This window comes from Cryptomeria japonica, chromosome 3, assembly GCF_030272615.1.
Source record: "Cryptomeria japonica chromosome 3, Sugi_1.0, whole genome shotgun sequence".
NCBI classification, from domain to species: domain Eukaryota; kingdom Viridiplantae; phylum Streptophyta; class Pinopsida; order Cupressales; family Cupressaceae; genus Cryptomeria; species Cryptomeria japonica.
In genome coordinates this window covers 113020264-113038776 of record NC_081407.1, presented here as the reverse complement: position 1 = coordinate 113038776, position 18513 = coordinate 113020264, and positions in this window count along the sequence as shown.

The following is an 18513-nucleotide window of genomic DNA, read 5'->3' as shown; positions in this document are numbered from 1 at the left end:
TTTTGAAATTAAGGGATAATCTACCAAGCGGGGATCACAAAGCTGGATTCGCCATTGAACTTAATAGCGTAGCATACTTCGGGGTAGATGCCAAACCCTTCAACTGTAAAAATATAACAATAAAACATGGATCTTCTAGTGAAAACCACACTGTGGCACTGTTTGATCCAACAAAAGTAAAAAGAAAGAGCATATCCAATGGTAAAAACCTCTCTGAGGCGCTTGAGGATGATGGGTTTGACATTCTCCCTACTAGTACACAACAGGAATGATCAACGATTCTTATCGAGGAAACCAATGAATACAATGTGGGGACTCCTGAAAATCCTCATATTATACATCTGGCATCTCTTCTCACTCCAGAGGAACAACCTACATTTATAGAGTTCTTCCAACAGCGTCAGATCAACTTTGCATGGTCATATGCAGACATGCCTGGACTTGATCCTGATTTAGTCATGCATCACCTCGCCGTAGCAGAAGGAGCCAAACCTGTCAAGCAGAAGCTTCATAAGATGCATCCCCAGATTGCAGTGCTAGTCAAAATAGAACTCAAGAAACTCCTAGTTGTTGGTTTCATTAGACCAATTGATTATGCAGAATGGATCTCCAACATCGTGCCAGTTGGCAAACCAAAAGGGGGCATCCGCATTTGTACCGACTTCAGAGATCTAAATAAGGCTTGTCCTAAAGATGATTTCCCCCTACCAAATATCGACATCATAGTGGATTTAACAGTAGGACATGCAATGCTTTCACTCATGGATGGCTTTTCTGGCTACAATCAAATAAAGATCGCACCCGAAGATCAACAGAAGACAGCCTTCACATGTCCATGGGGCAAATATTGCTGGAATGTAATGCCTTTCAGTCTCAAGAATGCAGGAGCAACCTATCAATGAGCAATGACCACCATCTTCCATGACATGATGCATACTATGATGGAAGATTATGTTGATGACTTACTTGCAAAATCACTCACCAGAGACGGGCATCTCCACATCTTAGATAAAATCTTTGGTAGACTGGAACAATACCATGTTCGACTCAACCCAAAGAAATGTGTCTTTGGAGTGACCTTCGGGAAGCTTCTAAGATACATTGTCTCAAGCAAAGGTATTGAGGTCGACCCAGCAAAGGTAAAAGCAATCATGGACATGCCACCTCCAAAGAATATCAGTCAGCTAAGGACATTACAAGGGCAGCTTCAATCCATCCGAAGATTCATTGCACAATTGGCTGATAAGTGTCACCCCTTCACACACCTGCTACACAAGAACATCCGCTTTCAGTGGGATGCCAAATGCCAGCAAGCATTTTAGGCACTTAAAGACTATCTCATGAATCCACCATTGCTGATGCCACTAGATCCAAGTAGACCATTATTGCTCTATATCTCAGCAACAAGTATAGCATTGGGTGTACTACTGGCACAACATAATGCAGAAGGAAAAGAGTGTGTTGTATACTACATCTCTCGCACACTGGTTGGCTATGAACTCAATTACACACCTATTGAGCGAGCTTGCCTAGCGGTGATCTTAGCAGCCACTAAATTGTGGCACTATCTGTTGACACACAAGGTACAACTCATCGCAAAGATTGATCCACTGAAGTACTTACCTAGCAAAGCAGCATTGACAGGTCGCTTGGCCAAATGGGTGATGATTCTAAGTGAATTTGATATCGAGTATGTGGACCGTAAAGCTATCAAAGGTCAGGTTACTGCAGATCAGTTGGCTGATGCACCTCTCATAGGTGATCATCCTCTCATTTCCAATTTTCCAAATGAAGAGATATTCATGATTACAGAAGCACAGTCATGGAAATTATACTTTGATGGTTCATACACTAGGCACGGCTCGGGGGTAGGCATTTTGTTTATCACACCTCAAGGTGATAGCATCCTGAAGTGTTACAAGCTCACATTTCCATGCACAAACAACATAGCAGAGTATGAGGCCTTGATCACAGGACTCAGGCTAGCCATACAATGGAAATTACAAGAACTGCAAGTATATAGCGACTCACAACTGGTCATTCGACAAGCATCAGATGAGTATCAGACCAAAGATGATAAAATCATGCCATATAAGCAAATGGTGGACAATCTAAAGACATCATTTACTACTATCACCTTTGAGCAGATACCAAGAGATCAGAATCGAGCTGCTGACGCTATGGCTACCATCGCATCTCTACTAGATCTTCCACAGAATTCAACACGCTACGAGTTCTTGGTAGAACAGCTTTGGATCCCCGCTTATGATATCCCCGAATCCGAAATGATATGTCACCTTGTTGGTTCTGAATCCCCATGGTACGGTGATTTCTACACCTATCTCCGTGATCACACCCTTCCTCCCAACTAATCAAATAACCAACATAAAACCTTCATTCGCCAAACTGCTCGATATACCATTATTGCCGAAACCCTATACTGACGCGGTCTTGATGGTACTCTCCTTCGATGTCTGGAACAAGATGAGATAACAAAGGCTTTGGAAGAAGTACATGAAGGAATTTGTGGGACTCACTCAAGTGGTCCGTCACTAGCCAAGAAACTCATGCGAGCTGGATACTATTGGCCATCTATGGAAAAGGATTCCTACTACTTTGTCAAGAAATGCAAGAAATGTCAAGTTCACGGTGACCTGATACATGCACCAGCACAGGAACTGCAACCAATCACAACACCATGGCCTTTTTGTCAATGGGGCCTTGACCTTGTGGGTAAGATTCATCCATCTTCATCCAACGACCATAAATTCATTATCACCGCCACCGAATATTTCACCAAGTGGATTGAAGCTGTTCCACTTACCCAAGTCACCGGCAAGCAGATCGCCTCATTCATCCTCAACTACATCATCTACCAGTATGGTGTGCCCATGTCCATTGTCATAGATAATGGTCTTCCTTTCAAAAATCAGGATGTCCGTGAGCTTTGTGAGAAATTTCATATCCAACACCGCTTTTCCACTCCCTATTACCCACAAGGCAATGATCAGGCTGAAGCATCCAATAAAAACATACTGAGGATCCTAAAGAAGATAGTCAATGATGTCGGCCGTGATTGGCATGTTCAATTGAATCCAGCACTATGGGCATATTGAACTAGCATTCGGACCCCTACAGGTGCAACTCCTTATTCATTGGTCTATGGTGCCGAAGCTATCTTACCTATTGAGGTTGAGATACCATCACTACGGGTTTCATTGCACAATCTCATCGATGATGAAGCCTATAGAGTATCACGTCTGCAGGACTTAGAGTTACTTGATGAGAAGCAACAAGCTGCATACAATCACCTCAAAGCCTATCAGCAGCACATGAGTAGAAGCTACAATCACCGAGTTCGATCTCGTACATTTGAGGTAGGTGATCTTGTTCTTCGAGAGAATCCTCGCAACCAACCAAACCGAGAACATCAGGGCAAGTTTGAATCAAACTGGCTGGGCCCATATGTTGTCACTGCTGTATTCGGGTCCGGGGCATATCAGTTGGCTACATCAGAAGGAGAACCACTTGCAGATCCAATCAATAGCATGCACCTCAAACGGTTTTATACCTAAGGTGTATAGAGCATCAGGCTCCCCTGCATATCAGAAAAATACCAAAAACATTCAGAAAATGTCCTGAAGAAAATACAAAAACATTCAAAAAAATTCAAGAAAACTCATACATCCAAATGGTGAACAACCACTCCGGTGGCACCTTGGGTAAGTACGATGGTGAAAACCTGGCAAACAGGCGCCACTTGTAAAGGCAATGGCTCCAGTATCTTTCAAGATCGTTGTGATCACATTCATACACACACACATCCATCCATCCCCACCATGGCTTGTTATTTGATCTGCAATTAAGAAAGTACTCCATGCGTCTAGCATCCCACCTTTTCATAGTCAGCTCTACAAACTGGGGGCAATACCCTTATCCTAGTGATGGAAGTGGATTCTACATTGTCTTATATATCATTACGCTCTTCATTCAGGCAATCATCAGAAAATATCAAAAAACATTCAAAAATGTCTCGCAAAATCCAAAAACATTCAAAAATGACTCTCAAAATATCAAAAAACATTCAAAAATGTCTCGTAAAATCCAAAAACATTCAAAAATGACTCTCAAAATACCAAAAACATTCAAAATTGTTTTACAAAATCCAAAAAACATCGGAAAACCCATCAAAAATCACACAAAAACATGGCAACACCTTGTACATAGTCATCTGATCAAATACAAAATAAACATTGACAAAACTACTCACACACTGACCATTTACCAATCAAACCAAAACAATCAACATCAACAATCCAAACTGTCTTTAAAAAACAAGGATGCATCCTTTCTTACCAAAACAAAGACAAAATGACATTTTCTTTGACAAGAAAATTCTGTTAGGCTATCAAATATTTGGTTGATTTGTGAGTACAATCATTTGTTTATCTATATCGGACTCTTTCAGCATTATTTTGTATCGTTTGCGCATTATTTCCGATGAAGTTCTGGGGCATGTACTAATGGTGTCTATGTGGGAAGTTCACTAAGCTACGTGATCTTATGCCAAATACAGTCATAGATCACTACGGTTTGCTAACTACAGCATATACCTTGACCATATGAGCATGAACCATTACCAAGGATCCATATTCTTTATTCTTTATGTATATATACTGTTTGGTTACAGGTACAATGCTCATCCTTTGATTCCTCTTCCTCCAAATTGGATAAAGGTTTTATTTCTTAGTACAGTATGCACTTGTCTCAGGATCTGATCAGCCTAAGATCAAGGAGGATGATCCACGTCATGCATGAACGGAGATAATCCTTGTCTGTTCCGCAAGCAATACTCAGGTCAACTTGATCCATTATATCAAGTTGCTTGTATTAACTTGCTATATCAAATCCATGTAAGAAATACTTTGGTCATCTTGAATTTTTATGTCAAGTTGCTTGTATTTTCTTCCAACATTTTAAAGCTCAATGATGAAAGTCGAGCACTATGGATCGTCATTCCATCTCATCTGTATATACTGCATTCCGTTGCATTCCAACCATCCATACATTCATAATAGCTGCATATCATGCATACATAGTCATAATAATGCATACTCTATTTTCCTCTTCTTCCATAGCAATGAGTCATAGGTCCTCCATTTCTTCTAACATCGAATCCCCTCAACCCTCCCCATCTTGATAATCAACATCACATACCCTTCATCGTTTCCCATCAACCCAATCAAGCCACGTTCATCACCATCCATGTCTAATAGGAGGGATTGTGTTTCCCATCCTCATTCATCCACACAATCAAGCAAGTTACTCTATCTACACAGATACATCAACTCACACACACCTAGACTATCAACAGATACTCTGATCAAGTATCTTTGGGTCTCAACAGGTAATCGATCATGGTAATCCTAAACTATATCAGGCATTTATCATAATGACCTAGTCTCAACGGGGCTGCCATGATTCCCCACAACCATCCATCACATGCACACACTATCAATTGATCAACCAATCAAACACAATCCAACGGACAATTACATCAATTGTCTATGTCTCAACGAGTATTTTTGCTTCATATACCTTGACTTCATCAGGCAATTGCATCAATTGGCTAAGTCTCATCAGGTCACTTTGATTCACTTACTTAGACTTTATCTTGTCCAAGCAAACAACTGGCATCAACTGTCATGCTTTGACTTGACCGGGGCAATTCAACCGATTGCACTTGATTGTTCAACCAATTTTGATCAATTGTATAGCATCACTCAAAAGAACAACCACCACATTTTCACTGTATCTCCTGCATGACCTAAGGGTACTCACTGGCTTGATGTTTCTCCATTTTATCTCTGATTTCTTCTATTTTTCACCCACATTGCTAACTTCTTCTCTTCTAACACCCTACCAATTTTCATTCTTTTTCGAGAGATCGCCCGATTTTTCAAAAATTTTCGGCCCATCTCTCGAGGGGGCATACCACCCATTAAATTTAGATTTTATGGGGCATTTCTTCACATCAATTTTTCTTTCTTTGAAACGACGCGATAAACCGCACCGTCTCAAAGAGGGGCAAATGTAGTCACACAAATCTGTCTAGCTTAATTAAATAAACATTCGCTATTTATTTGATTAAAAATCTACTAGCCATCAGTTAATTAAATTAATATTTAATTAATTCATCTCCAAACATTCTTCTATTAATTAAATAAATTATTCAATTTATTTTAATTAATTCATTAAAATCAAATTCCAATTAATTAAATAAATAAAATCAATTTATTTAATTAAAATCCCCTTTTCCTCTTTTAAATAAATTAAATAAAACATTTATTTAAATCATTATCCCCACCCCACTTGCATTTTCCTACAAATGCAACTTGCACACATTTATTGAAATAAATGAATTTTTATTTTAAATAAAATCCTATTTTCCCTCACCCACCAAATCCACTTGCATGACTAAACCCCTTCTAGATTCTTCTAATCACTTCTAATTAGCCTAAACTATCTTCTAAACTTTGTCACATTCCTAAGCAAAAGGGAGTCACTTCTCAAAGCCTAAAAGTCTTTGATAACCATTAAAGGCTTTCAACCTTCAACCACTAAATGTCTCAAAGTCTTGGATAACCTTTGAAAGCTTCCAACCTTCAACCACTTAATCCACAAAGTCTTCAAAAACCATTAATGGTTACCCCAAACCCTCCCACATGGTTAAAACATTTGTTTTGACTCAACCTCTACCCAACCCAAAGGTCTCATCAAGCCTTTAATGCTTTGACCATGATTATCTCTTAATCATTTGCACAAAGGTTTATCCTTGAATTAACTCCTAATCTAGTGGGTAATCCTAATTTAGACTTGACTCTTAGCCTTTAGATAACCATGAGGTCTTCTCAGGCCTTTAATGCCTCCAACCTCTTCTTTCAACCCAACCCTATGTTGACACTTGCCACCATTTCATTGGTGCCAATTGTGCACATGGATCCCCAACTTTCAAGCTTGACCCTTGATTAAACCCTTCAATCCTGGCCATCCATTGCTCCATTTTTCCTATAAATAGAGCCCATTCCTTCATAATCCAGATCCTGAAAACTTGTATGCATCTAAGCTATAAACATTTTAGAGAGCATTTTAGCATAAGCAATCTAACATCTTGTCTTTTTGGTTAAAATACATCATTTTAGCATTAGTATTAGCTTTTTATTTCACATTTAGAGCTATACTACAATCTCAATCCTCCATAAGCATCCATAGTGCAAAAAGTTGCTGAGAGCTACACTATTTTGGGACTTGGAGAGGAGAGGAACAAGGGAGAAGAAGCTAAGGCCATGCTAAGAGGCAGTTGCAGATGTCTCATGATCTTTGTTTTACTTATTAGATATATTAGCATGTCTCTTTGTGTCTCTTTTGGAATGCCTTCATATGTTTAGTTTTAGATTGACTAACACTAATGTTTTGTATGTTTTTGTGTTCTTTGATCTTAGAATAACCTTGTGCTATTTAGGAGGGCATCAATAATTAATTAAAATAATTAATTATATGCACCTAATGTTATCTTAAGTGTAAAAAGATAATTGGGAACTTAAAGATTTAAACAAATATTGTTTAATTAATCAATTAAAGACCCAATTACTCTAACAATTACTTGGTGTTTAGCCATTCCCACTTAGGTTGTTCCCCTCTCGCCGACCTTAATGGCTAAGAGTTATTACTTTTCCGGAGGGTAGGCCTACTAATAAAAGTAAAAAGATGAGTCTAGCTTTCTGATCACCTAAAAAATGTGAGAGCATACTCGCCTATCATCACAATCACATAAGACATGTTTGTTCATTTTTAGCGCAAAAGACAAGTTTGCCTAAAAAATTTAATGAATACACCAAGTTTGGTCAAATTTTCTTAGGCAACCTGCAAAATAAACCTATTAGTAGTCATTTATGTTTTGAATTATGTCTTTGACAAGCGTTTCTTTAACAAGAATCCTGTAAAACTCATTAGGTTGCCAAAAATCTCATAAATCAGTCAGGGTTAGTGTTAGAAACTTTCATATTAGAATCAAAAAACCCTAACTTACAGTTTATCAAAAATCACAGATGCAGAGACTCGTACGACCTGATTTATAAGATGAAATGACAAATATTTAGATCTCAGACAGTAGTCAAGATAGGCTCGTACGACACAGGATCAAGCTAGTACGAGTAAATAATTTGCAAGAAATAGACTCGTACAACAAAGATTTAGATTTAGTACGACAAGAAAAGTGATATCGTACGACATAGAATTCACCTGATACGAGTCAAGATGATTTGTTGTCCTGGACTAAAAGGGAGTTCATACGAGTAGGAAAAGAAACTCGTATGACTTTCTGAACTAGAGCTGGATAGAGATGAAGTTTGCTGAAGATTGACAAGCCAAAAAGGATGATTTCGGCCCCACGGTGGGTGCCAAAATGTCATGCTCTGTTAAGTGTACCTGTACCTGTAAACACAATGCACTCAATAAATCATTACAAGCAATGGTTAGTGAATTAAATCAAAGAAAAAGAAAACCATAGCTAAGCGATCTATGGCCTCCTAGTAAATGCGAGTGTGAATTTTGCTCTTAGATCTTGGTATGCAAACTCCAGTGACTTGACTACACTTAAATGGAGGATTTAAATGATGAATATGCATGATCTACCTTGATAATATGATTAAGCTATATGATTCTATGATTATGCTAAGAAATAAGATAAGATTTAAGCTAAAATGATAGACTAGAAGCTAGATGCCTATAGTAACAATGCATAAGTGCAAATGAGATGATTATGAAATCGGGATCCTTTGAACTCCAAAATGGGGTCTATTTATAGGATTTTCCAAGGTCAGGGGTGATGTGGCATGAATCGACAGTCGAGATTTGATCTAAAGACATCAATGGTTAAATTGGAGGTGGGTTGAGAAGAGGTTGGATGAAAGGGGACAATTGGTGGTAGGTAAGAAAAGGGGTTGGTTGGAAGGGAACACTTGGTGATAAGTGTCAAGAAGCTTTTATCATGAGAGGGCAAAGTGTCCATTAAAAGGGAACATGGTGGTTAGGATGTGCAAGCTAGGATGGGGTTTAAGCAAACCCGAGGTTAGATGGAATAGGTTAGGTTTAGGAGTAATTAGGTTAGGTGGTTAGATGTTAGGAGAATTTGAGTAATTTGAGTTTAAAAATTCAAATAATAGGAAAATGCTAATTAATTTCAACAACTCATGAATTTGATTTGTTTTAATTAATTATGTGATTTAGAAGAAATGATTTTGATGGGGGGGATTGAATAATTTGAATTAATTAATTAAAGGGGATTATTGAAATGAACCTATTAAGTAAATCCTTATATTTATTAATAAGTAGATGAATGGGGGAATTTAATCAAATTGCTAATGAATTCAATCAAATTTGGAAGGAGGATTAATTAAATAATTGCTGATTCTATTAATTATCTTCAGACCATTTTTAAGTGTATACAACTACTATTCATTCACATGTTCATTATTAACCTCAATCACCACGAAAGATGCAGAAATTGATTATAATGAATGTATTAGTGTAATTCAAAGATCCACTAATACATGGTGATGCCCCTGAAAGCCAATTGGAAAACCCTAACCACTAAATCTACAACCACCTTGTGATCCCTTGAGAATAAATCAACCTTCCACCTATTATCCTATCTAGATGCCCACTAGCTTGCAACACTCCATTATAGATGGGAAAACAAAAGAATAAGATGCCCTAAAATTAAATGTTACACTAACTTATTCACTATTAATCATACCTACAACCTCGATGATCATGGACTAATGGTCAATTTTCTAGTTCTCAATCATTGCAAAAACTCTATGGGTTTTACCCACATATCAACTATCTACTTTGACATCCTAGGATGGTGTCCACCTACTCTAAATCCTTGTGGGCACTCTTTGTCTGATACTAAGACATACATAACATGTGCCTCTCATATAAACCTATGTTGGCTAGGCCCCACCATAATTAGAATATCCTAACTACTAAAAACACTAGATTATCCCCTAAAAGGTTGTTAAGTCATAGAAGGCCTAGCTTGATACTTGATAGCCCTATAGTCTCTCATACCTAAAATATCACTGTGTCGATGATGGTCACATGTGACTACCCTATGGCCCCTAATATTCTCTAGACCTTTGTCCCTAATATTGATAAATATATTGGGTTTTTCTTTGAAATCCTATAGTAAGTCTAAATTATCCTTTGAAGGATGGGGAGGCCTATGGACACTTTAGTCCCTTGATCAAGGTTACAAAATTCTCTCATGCCTCTTGTGTCCTCCCATGTACCTCATTTTCCATAAGATACTTTGCAAAGCAACCCTAAAGTCGTTTGGATTGGCCATGTGTAGGAAAATTGAAATTTTGGGCTTTCCACCCCTAATGAAATAATTGACAAGTAACGTGTCTTGAATGTAATCTACAAACCAAAAGAACTCCAAAAACTAACTCTCATGTTGAGCCACTATGAAACCTCATTATGTAAATTTTGAAACTCATCTATGCATCTCTGTCAAAAATATTTTGAAATAGAACACACTTTGAAGCACTCCAAAATGGGTATCCCATGAGAGGGTTTCCAATGCGAGTTGGTGCATTTTATCCTCCTAGTACCAGAAGGTGGAAGCAAGTCCTCTCAAAAATTGCATTGCAAATTATGCCTTTAGGTTTCTCACATATAGATGCAACCGAAAGTATATGTCCAAGATAAGTAACCAAGACTTAGCCTCAACCCCATTTGTGGATCTTAAAAATGTATAGGATTGGAGATGAAGCAACTCTCGAATATGATCCTTTGTCTCATGATATGTGCTTGCTATAGTCTATACCTCTTGTATTTATGCAAGATGAGGCTAGGCAATGTGTATTGATCAATCTTCTATCTCCTCTATGTGTATTTCCCAAATTCAAGGCAGACTTATAATAAGCTCCCAAGATGCAAGTATATGCTCCTCTACTACAAGTGGATCCTCATGAGGTGCCTCTGTTGTGGGTGAAAACCTATCCTATATCAAACCTATCAAATTCTATAAGGCTTGTAATATTTGAGGTCCATACTCGGGCTACTCATCTTGGTGAAAACTCTTAAAGTGATATGACTCTTCATGTCCCTCATGTGAATGTACTTCTCTTGAATCACTAGGGGATGGATATCAACTCTATGGGCAACTAGAGGATATCAAATCTATTGAGTTCCAACTCCAATGCAAGGGGAATAATTCAACTATCCATCCATACATCATTATATTGGCCAAATGATGAATCAGAGAACAAATAGTTAGACTTGGAGTGCACCCTTGAGGGAGTGGGAGGCAGAACTCAAAGTCCCCTTATTGCAGAGAGCCTTACCTGGGTCCAGGCATAGCTTTGTCAAAGAATCCCTCAACTAATTAGGGAGTTATAACCATCGAGAATACAATATTGATTCTAGGAAGGAAGGTCTAATCAGCCCCTTCCATAGATTGTAGTTTCTTGGAACCCTACAATTCTATGGGTGGAATTCCCTTTCAATAGATAGTAGTTTATTCAAAGGGATTTCTCTGAGAAACTTGAACTCTCACTCCTCAATCATAGATTTGTGGTTTTACGAGGAGTGGATTCCTATAGGGATTACGCATTCAGGGAACCACACCTTTGACTAGGAGCCATTCGACCTGAGATTGGATAATCAATATGAATATGAGATTGACCAATTTGTATCTAAAACTTGGGAAATTAACCAACACATGTCTCATTTCCTAACATATTTTGCATAAAAAAGGAAGCTCTCATACTCCAAGAGTTGCTTCCACAATCGGTCAATATCCCATAGGAATGTAGGCATAACTAGCATGTATAAAAGCAATTTTGTAATTGAATGGTGTAATATTTTGCATGATGAAATTAAGGTGAAGAATCTACCTCCTGCACGGGATTGCAATGCAACACAAGTTAGGAGTTAAAGTTGACGCGAACACCTGCGCGGGATTGCAATGCAACACAAATGATTTGCCCTCTTTTTTTTTTTAAGTAATGCCCATTATCGTCGGAATTCTGACGAACGCAGACACTTTTTTGAAAAAAAAAAAAAAATCATTACTAATGCCTTCTCCATCGAAACCAAATGTCATGTTACCGTCAGAATTCTGACGAATTCGGACATTTTTTCAAAAAAAAATCAAAGTTGGTCACAATATACCTTCTCTTTTGGAAATCTAGACCAAATGTATTAGTGTGTGAACAACCACTGTCAATTACCCATTCATCCTTGTCCTCAATTTTATCAAGAAGTGCCTTCTCTTCCGGTATGTTCTCTTCCAAAGCCAGATCATCTTCCTTGATAGCCAAGAATACCCATTCTTTTGCATTCTCAGATCCACTAGTAGAGTCTTCTGCCAGTTCATCATCTAAATCAATAATGCCTTCCTCATCCACTATGTAGCATGAGTTGTCTTTGTTTATCTTGAATCTATTATTTTTTGATATCCAGGGCTAAGCTTAAATGACCTTTTAACTCTTTCTTCAAATCTTGAATTCCTTTCAGGACATCTAGATGCAAAATGACCAATCTTATTGCATGCATAACATTTAAAAGGTGATTTTCCTTCATACTTACTTCCTACCAGTCCTTTCAGTACTCTTATAGCATTTAGTGCTTCAAGTTGCTCAAATTCATCATCTTGTCTCTTCATATCTTCCAATTATTTTGCATGTAAATCTTTCTAGTCTTGCTTACCGATTGTAGATTAGATGCATGAAAAGAAGGTTCAGTCTTCACATCTCTAGAAGGTCCAAATTCCTCAACCCCAAAAGAAGATAGTTTCCCAAGCAAGGTATCTCTGTTGACAGATGTATTAGTTATTGTCCTAAACTCATTTATAGCAGTAGCCTTCATTTTGCAAGCTGATGGTGGGGCTCTCGGGACTTTAGAAATAATTTCACCTTCACTCAGAGTTCCACCACAACATTGAATTCCCATAACAATCTCATTTAATCTTTCCATGAATGCAATAATCCTTTCCTCTTCTTCCATCTTCAGGTTTTCATATCTCACTTGGTAACCATCAAGTTTACCAATCTTCACTACAAGGTCACCTTCATTAAGAGTCTCTAACTTATCCCATATAGCCTTTCCAGATGATTTATTAGTTAATCCCATTATTTGCTGATCGAAAAGTGCACACAAGAGGGCTTCTCTTGCACTACAATCATTCTCAATCTCCTTGTCCAGGTTTTCCAGAGGAGGGTTGCCAGATCCTAGATTATACGGTGTGACACCATTATGTGTGATCTCCCAAATCTCCTTGCCAAGACATCTCAGATGAGTCTCCATCTGAATCTTCCATAGTGTGTAATTTGTTTCATCAAGCCTCGGTATGTCCCTTCTAAAGATAGCTCCAGAAGAACTAGATGAACTTGAACTATTAGTTGCCATAGGATCGTCCTCAAGCAATTAAGCTTTTTGCAGAGAGGACCAAAGGTCTAATACCAATTGTTAGACAACTCAGATAATCAGAAGACAAATGAGAGGGGGGGGGTGAATCAATTGTCATAGATTATCAGAAGCAATCAACAATTTAAAATTTAAAACTAGAACCCAAAACAATGATACCAGAATAACAGTTAATCCAATTAAGCATAAACAATAATCACATAATAAAATCCATTCACATAACACCAAGATTTGTACTTGGAAAACTTGATAACGGGAAATACCACGGTAATAGTCAGATAATACTGACCAGGACCAAGGCGCCACACCCTTGTCCCTAATGGTTTGACAGATAACTGCAACTGAAGGACTGTAATCTGCAAGTTATGGGCCTTCAACTTGCTGAAAACCACTGAAATTGAGGGGGACCAGGGTGCTACACCCCTGTCCCTGATGGGTTTGGGCAAATTTGAGGGTTTAAGATATTCTCCATGTCCTTTGGTGATCTGAAAGTACTCCGGGTACCTGAAACTAAAAACAGAGGGTTTGGGTGGCTATGTAGGGTTTTGCCTTAGTCAAACCCCTGTTTCAGTGATTTTCACCTCAACAAATAGCCAAATATGTATAGTAAAATAGTATGTGCAAGAATCTTGTGTGTGTGCAAGCCCCTAAAATGAATGCAAACAATCTAGAGCAACCCTAAAGAGTACACCCTAAATGCTTATAATTGAAAAAGTAAATTCTCTAAATCAATGATGCAAATTGATCTAAAAAATAAATGAAAATATGCAAATTGATATAATGAAGCTCATATAAAGGCATGGGAACAACATGAAACCATACCCAACCCCAAGGGAGAGGTAAAAGCCAATCTTCAAACGATGATCTCATATTGCTTTCCTACATCTTCAAAAGCCCCCAATTGATGAAAGAATTCTTGATGAATGCTTGATAGGTTTTGTTGAATGTTGTTGAAGACTCCACATAAGCTTATCTTTCACTACATAGAAGGCTCCTTGGTAGCTCTTTTCACCAAAAACTCATTTTTGTAGATAGATGCCTTCAAATGAAGAAAAAGAGATCGTATGTATGAAACCCTAGATCTTAATTTCGTCTTTAGGTCGACCTAGGAATTAAATTTCCCACAAATGTTTTCGGGTTAGGCATTATAATATCATAGAATTATGCTCCCAAAATTTTGAGAAAAATGTCGGGGACCAAGTGCACTTGCACCTGGTCCGACCAACTTTTCACCAAATTTTTAGGGTTGTTAGATATGATGATATTAGAGCGAATCTCAAAGTTACAGTTGATTCCGAGATGTTTTGATATGTGAAATTGGGCCTTAAAGGTCGAAATAAGACAAAATTAGGGTTTATGGTTTAATGATTTATTGGAGGAATAAAATAAAAAGAGGCACACTTAGGATAAAGGGCCCAATTTTAAGATGTAGGGAGTGATGAAATATGAATTTAGATTTAATTAAATTAATTAATTAAATGCTTAAAGGGAATTAGAAATGTAAGATGCAAAACACACTAAAGCGGGTGCTAAACCAAGCATGGAATTGTACCACCCTAGCAAGGGTGTACAATTTATGACGCTACACAAAGTAACTTCATTAACCAACACTTTTCACGAAGAAAGAGTAATTTGATAGTAATGTGCTTCATTTTGGAATGCATTACTGGATTCTTAGATAAATTTATAACACTACTGTTGTCACAAAATATATGAATAAGTTTATTAGCAATAATACCCATATCCTAAAGTGTTTGAGCCATCCAAAGAAACTGAGTATAGCAAGATGTAGTAGCAATATATTCTGCTTCTACAAATGAAAGAGAGACACAATCTTGTTTCTTGCTATGTCATGCCACAAGACAATCACCAAGGAAAAATACCACTCCACTGGTGCTTTTTTGTCATCCACACAACCAGCCCAATCTACATCAGTACAACTCATTGGGTGAGTTCACAATAATGGTTCCCACTTTCACCCACAAAGGTAAAACGTGATGGTAGGAAAAAAAATTCAAAGGGGGTTCAAGCGAAGTGGGGGTGTTCAAATGAACCACCCTTTGGGATTTGCTCGAACCCCCCACGTTGCTCAAACCCCCTCTTTCGAACAAATTGCCTTTAACACTTGTTTATGTCATTTTTTAATTACATTGGGGGGGTTTGCTCGAACCCACCTTTGTTCAAACCCCTTTTTTGACACTTCTCTGAAACTTTTTACAATTTTTTGTAGATTTTTGGCCAAGCCAAAACTCTGGCTGAAGGCTCAAATGGAATGATCTTGACAACCCAAAATGTAGTATGTTATTCCTCGAAGCAAGCTTTCCAATGACTATAATTTTATTACATATTGAGTTTATTATGAACTTTTTTTTTTAATTTTACCAAACATAGGTTTTTCACCGAACATGAATTTCTCTGTTCAATGCATTGGGAAAAATAGTAAACTAAATAAAAAAAATTCTGAAAAATATCTATGCCCTAGGTATTGATGTCTTATTTCTAACAAAAAATTAATTTGAAATTCTGAAAAATATCTATGCCCTAGGTATTGATGTCTTCTTTCTAACAAAAAATTAATTTGAATTTCGATATACATAGAACATGTTATGTGTTCAAACGTACACTTATGTCTAAAATATATTTAGTCAGAATTCAAAACTTAATAAAATAAAAAATATTCAACATATCACTATAAATCCAACTGCAAGCCTTGGATATTGATGTTTCAAACCAAAATTTGAAGGAATTGAGTTTTTATTATTTATAGAAAAAAGTTATGCAAACCACCTCTGATGAAACCGTTTTCTATAAAGGGATTTTTTCAACTTGTAAACATGATCAGGTTTGTCTTTTGCATCAAAATGTTTAGGCTGTTCCATATACACCTCCTCTTCTAGACAGTCATTTGAGAATGCAGTTTTAACATCCATTTGGTAAACCTTAAAATTTTGAAACAAGAGTATGCTAAGAATATTCTAATTGACTCAATGCAAGCAACATGTGCAAAAGTTTCATGAAAGTCAATACCTTCCTATTGTGAATACCCTTTGCACACAAGGCATGCCTTATTTCTAACTACTTTTCCACACTGATCATGTTTGTTTCTAAAAATCCATTTGCCACTAATTACACTTTTACTATCAAGTATTGAGACTAATTCCCAAGTTTTATTTTTCTCAATCTAGCTGATTTCTTCCTGTATAGATTTCAACCAACAATCATCATTTAAAACATCATTAATAGTTTTAAGCTCAAATTCAGTTACCAAACAGAAATGTTCAGCAATTTGAGCTTGTTCTTCAAGCTTGGCTTTTCTTCTTGTTAGAATCCTTGCATCTCTATCCCCAATAATTAGATTTTGAGGATGTCTCATGTTAACAATCTTAGGGGGTGTAGTTAGAGGAGTTACTATTTTAAAACTTGATGCATTCTCCTACTAAGAATTATCTACTTTAGCAGATTCAGGAGATCTGTCAAGTGCTAATGTAGGCTCCTCCTCAAGATCCTGCACATGACTATTATCTAGAAATATCTCCTCATCAAATGTCACATTTATAGATTCAACTATCTTTTTTAGCCTTATATTGAAGCCCTTATAAGCTTACTTTGTGTAGACTATCCTAAAAAGATACCTTCATTAGATTTAGATTGAAAGCTGCCTAAATTTTCATCATCCTTTTTGATAAAGCATTTGCAACCAAAAATCTTAAAATACTTGATAGTGGTAGAATGACCATACCATAGCTAATATGGAGTGAAATTAGATTTCACTCTGATCTTCACCCTATTTAAGATATAAACAATGGTATGATCAACTTCTCTCCAAAATCTATCAGTAACTTGCCTTCATCTAACATAGTTCTAGCCATTTCCTTGATAGTTCTATTTTTTTTTTCAACAAACCCATTTTGCTGAGGTGTTCTAGCAATAGCATACTACCTTTTGATGCCATATTGCTCACAATTATCTATTAACTCTTGTGAGGTAAACTCACCTCCTTTATCTAGTCTCAAACATTTAAGTTTGAAATCTAATTCTTTCTCAACCATTTTGCAAAAGATTTTAAATCTTTCAAAAGCTTCTGACTTATGTTTGAGAAAAGTTACCCAAACCATTCTAGTAAAATCATCAACAAACAACATGAAGTATTTTTCACCATTGATAGTGAAGAGGGGCAAAGACGAAAGAAGAATGAAAGGAAAAAAGGAGGTTAGAATACAAAGAAATCAAAGAAGACACAATATAAATGCAAAAAACCAACTTTATACCCTGTCTTTCACCTCTCCCTCAGATTGAGCTTGATGAAGTGGAAGATTCACCCCTTTGATGCTCCACTTGATTTTCTGCTTGCTTGATTTGGATGTGGATTGCTCTCCTTTGTTCAACAAGAGGGATTGGAATAGGATTTGGATTGATGGATGAGGATTGAGGATTTGATTTGGATGAAGTAGTAGGGGGACATTATGATGGCATGATAGGAGGAAGATAGAAGAGAAAAGGGTAGCATGAGAATGCTATAGAGGAAGTGGATGCTTTGTGAAGAGATGAGACTGCAATTTATAGATTAGAGGAGGCCAAAATGAAGGGCCAAGATTGATTTGGTTATGGAGGGTTGAGATTGATTTAAGATAGAAGGCATGGATCAAGGGTGCCTCAGAAAAATAATCAGGAATATAAAACTCCTTGAGAAGGGGGAAAGGAAATTTGAATTTCAAAATGAGTAATTAAAAATTCCAAAATAATAATGCATGGAGGGATTGAAAGAAATTTGAATTTCTTTGAGAGGCTCAATGTTGATGTGACATGAGTAGGAATTTAAAATTGGAGAAATAATGATAAGCATAATTATGAGATATTCTAGAAGGATTAATTAGGTTGAGTGGGATTAGGAAAAAGTGATTTGTAGGAATCACATGACTAGGTTAATTAATTAAGGTTAATTAAATGAGTGGGTTTAGAGGAAATAATTATTGAGATGACTTTAAAAGAATTGGGGAATAATTAATTTATTTGATA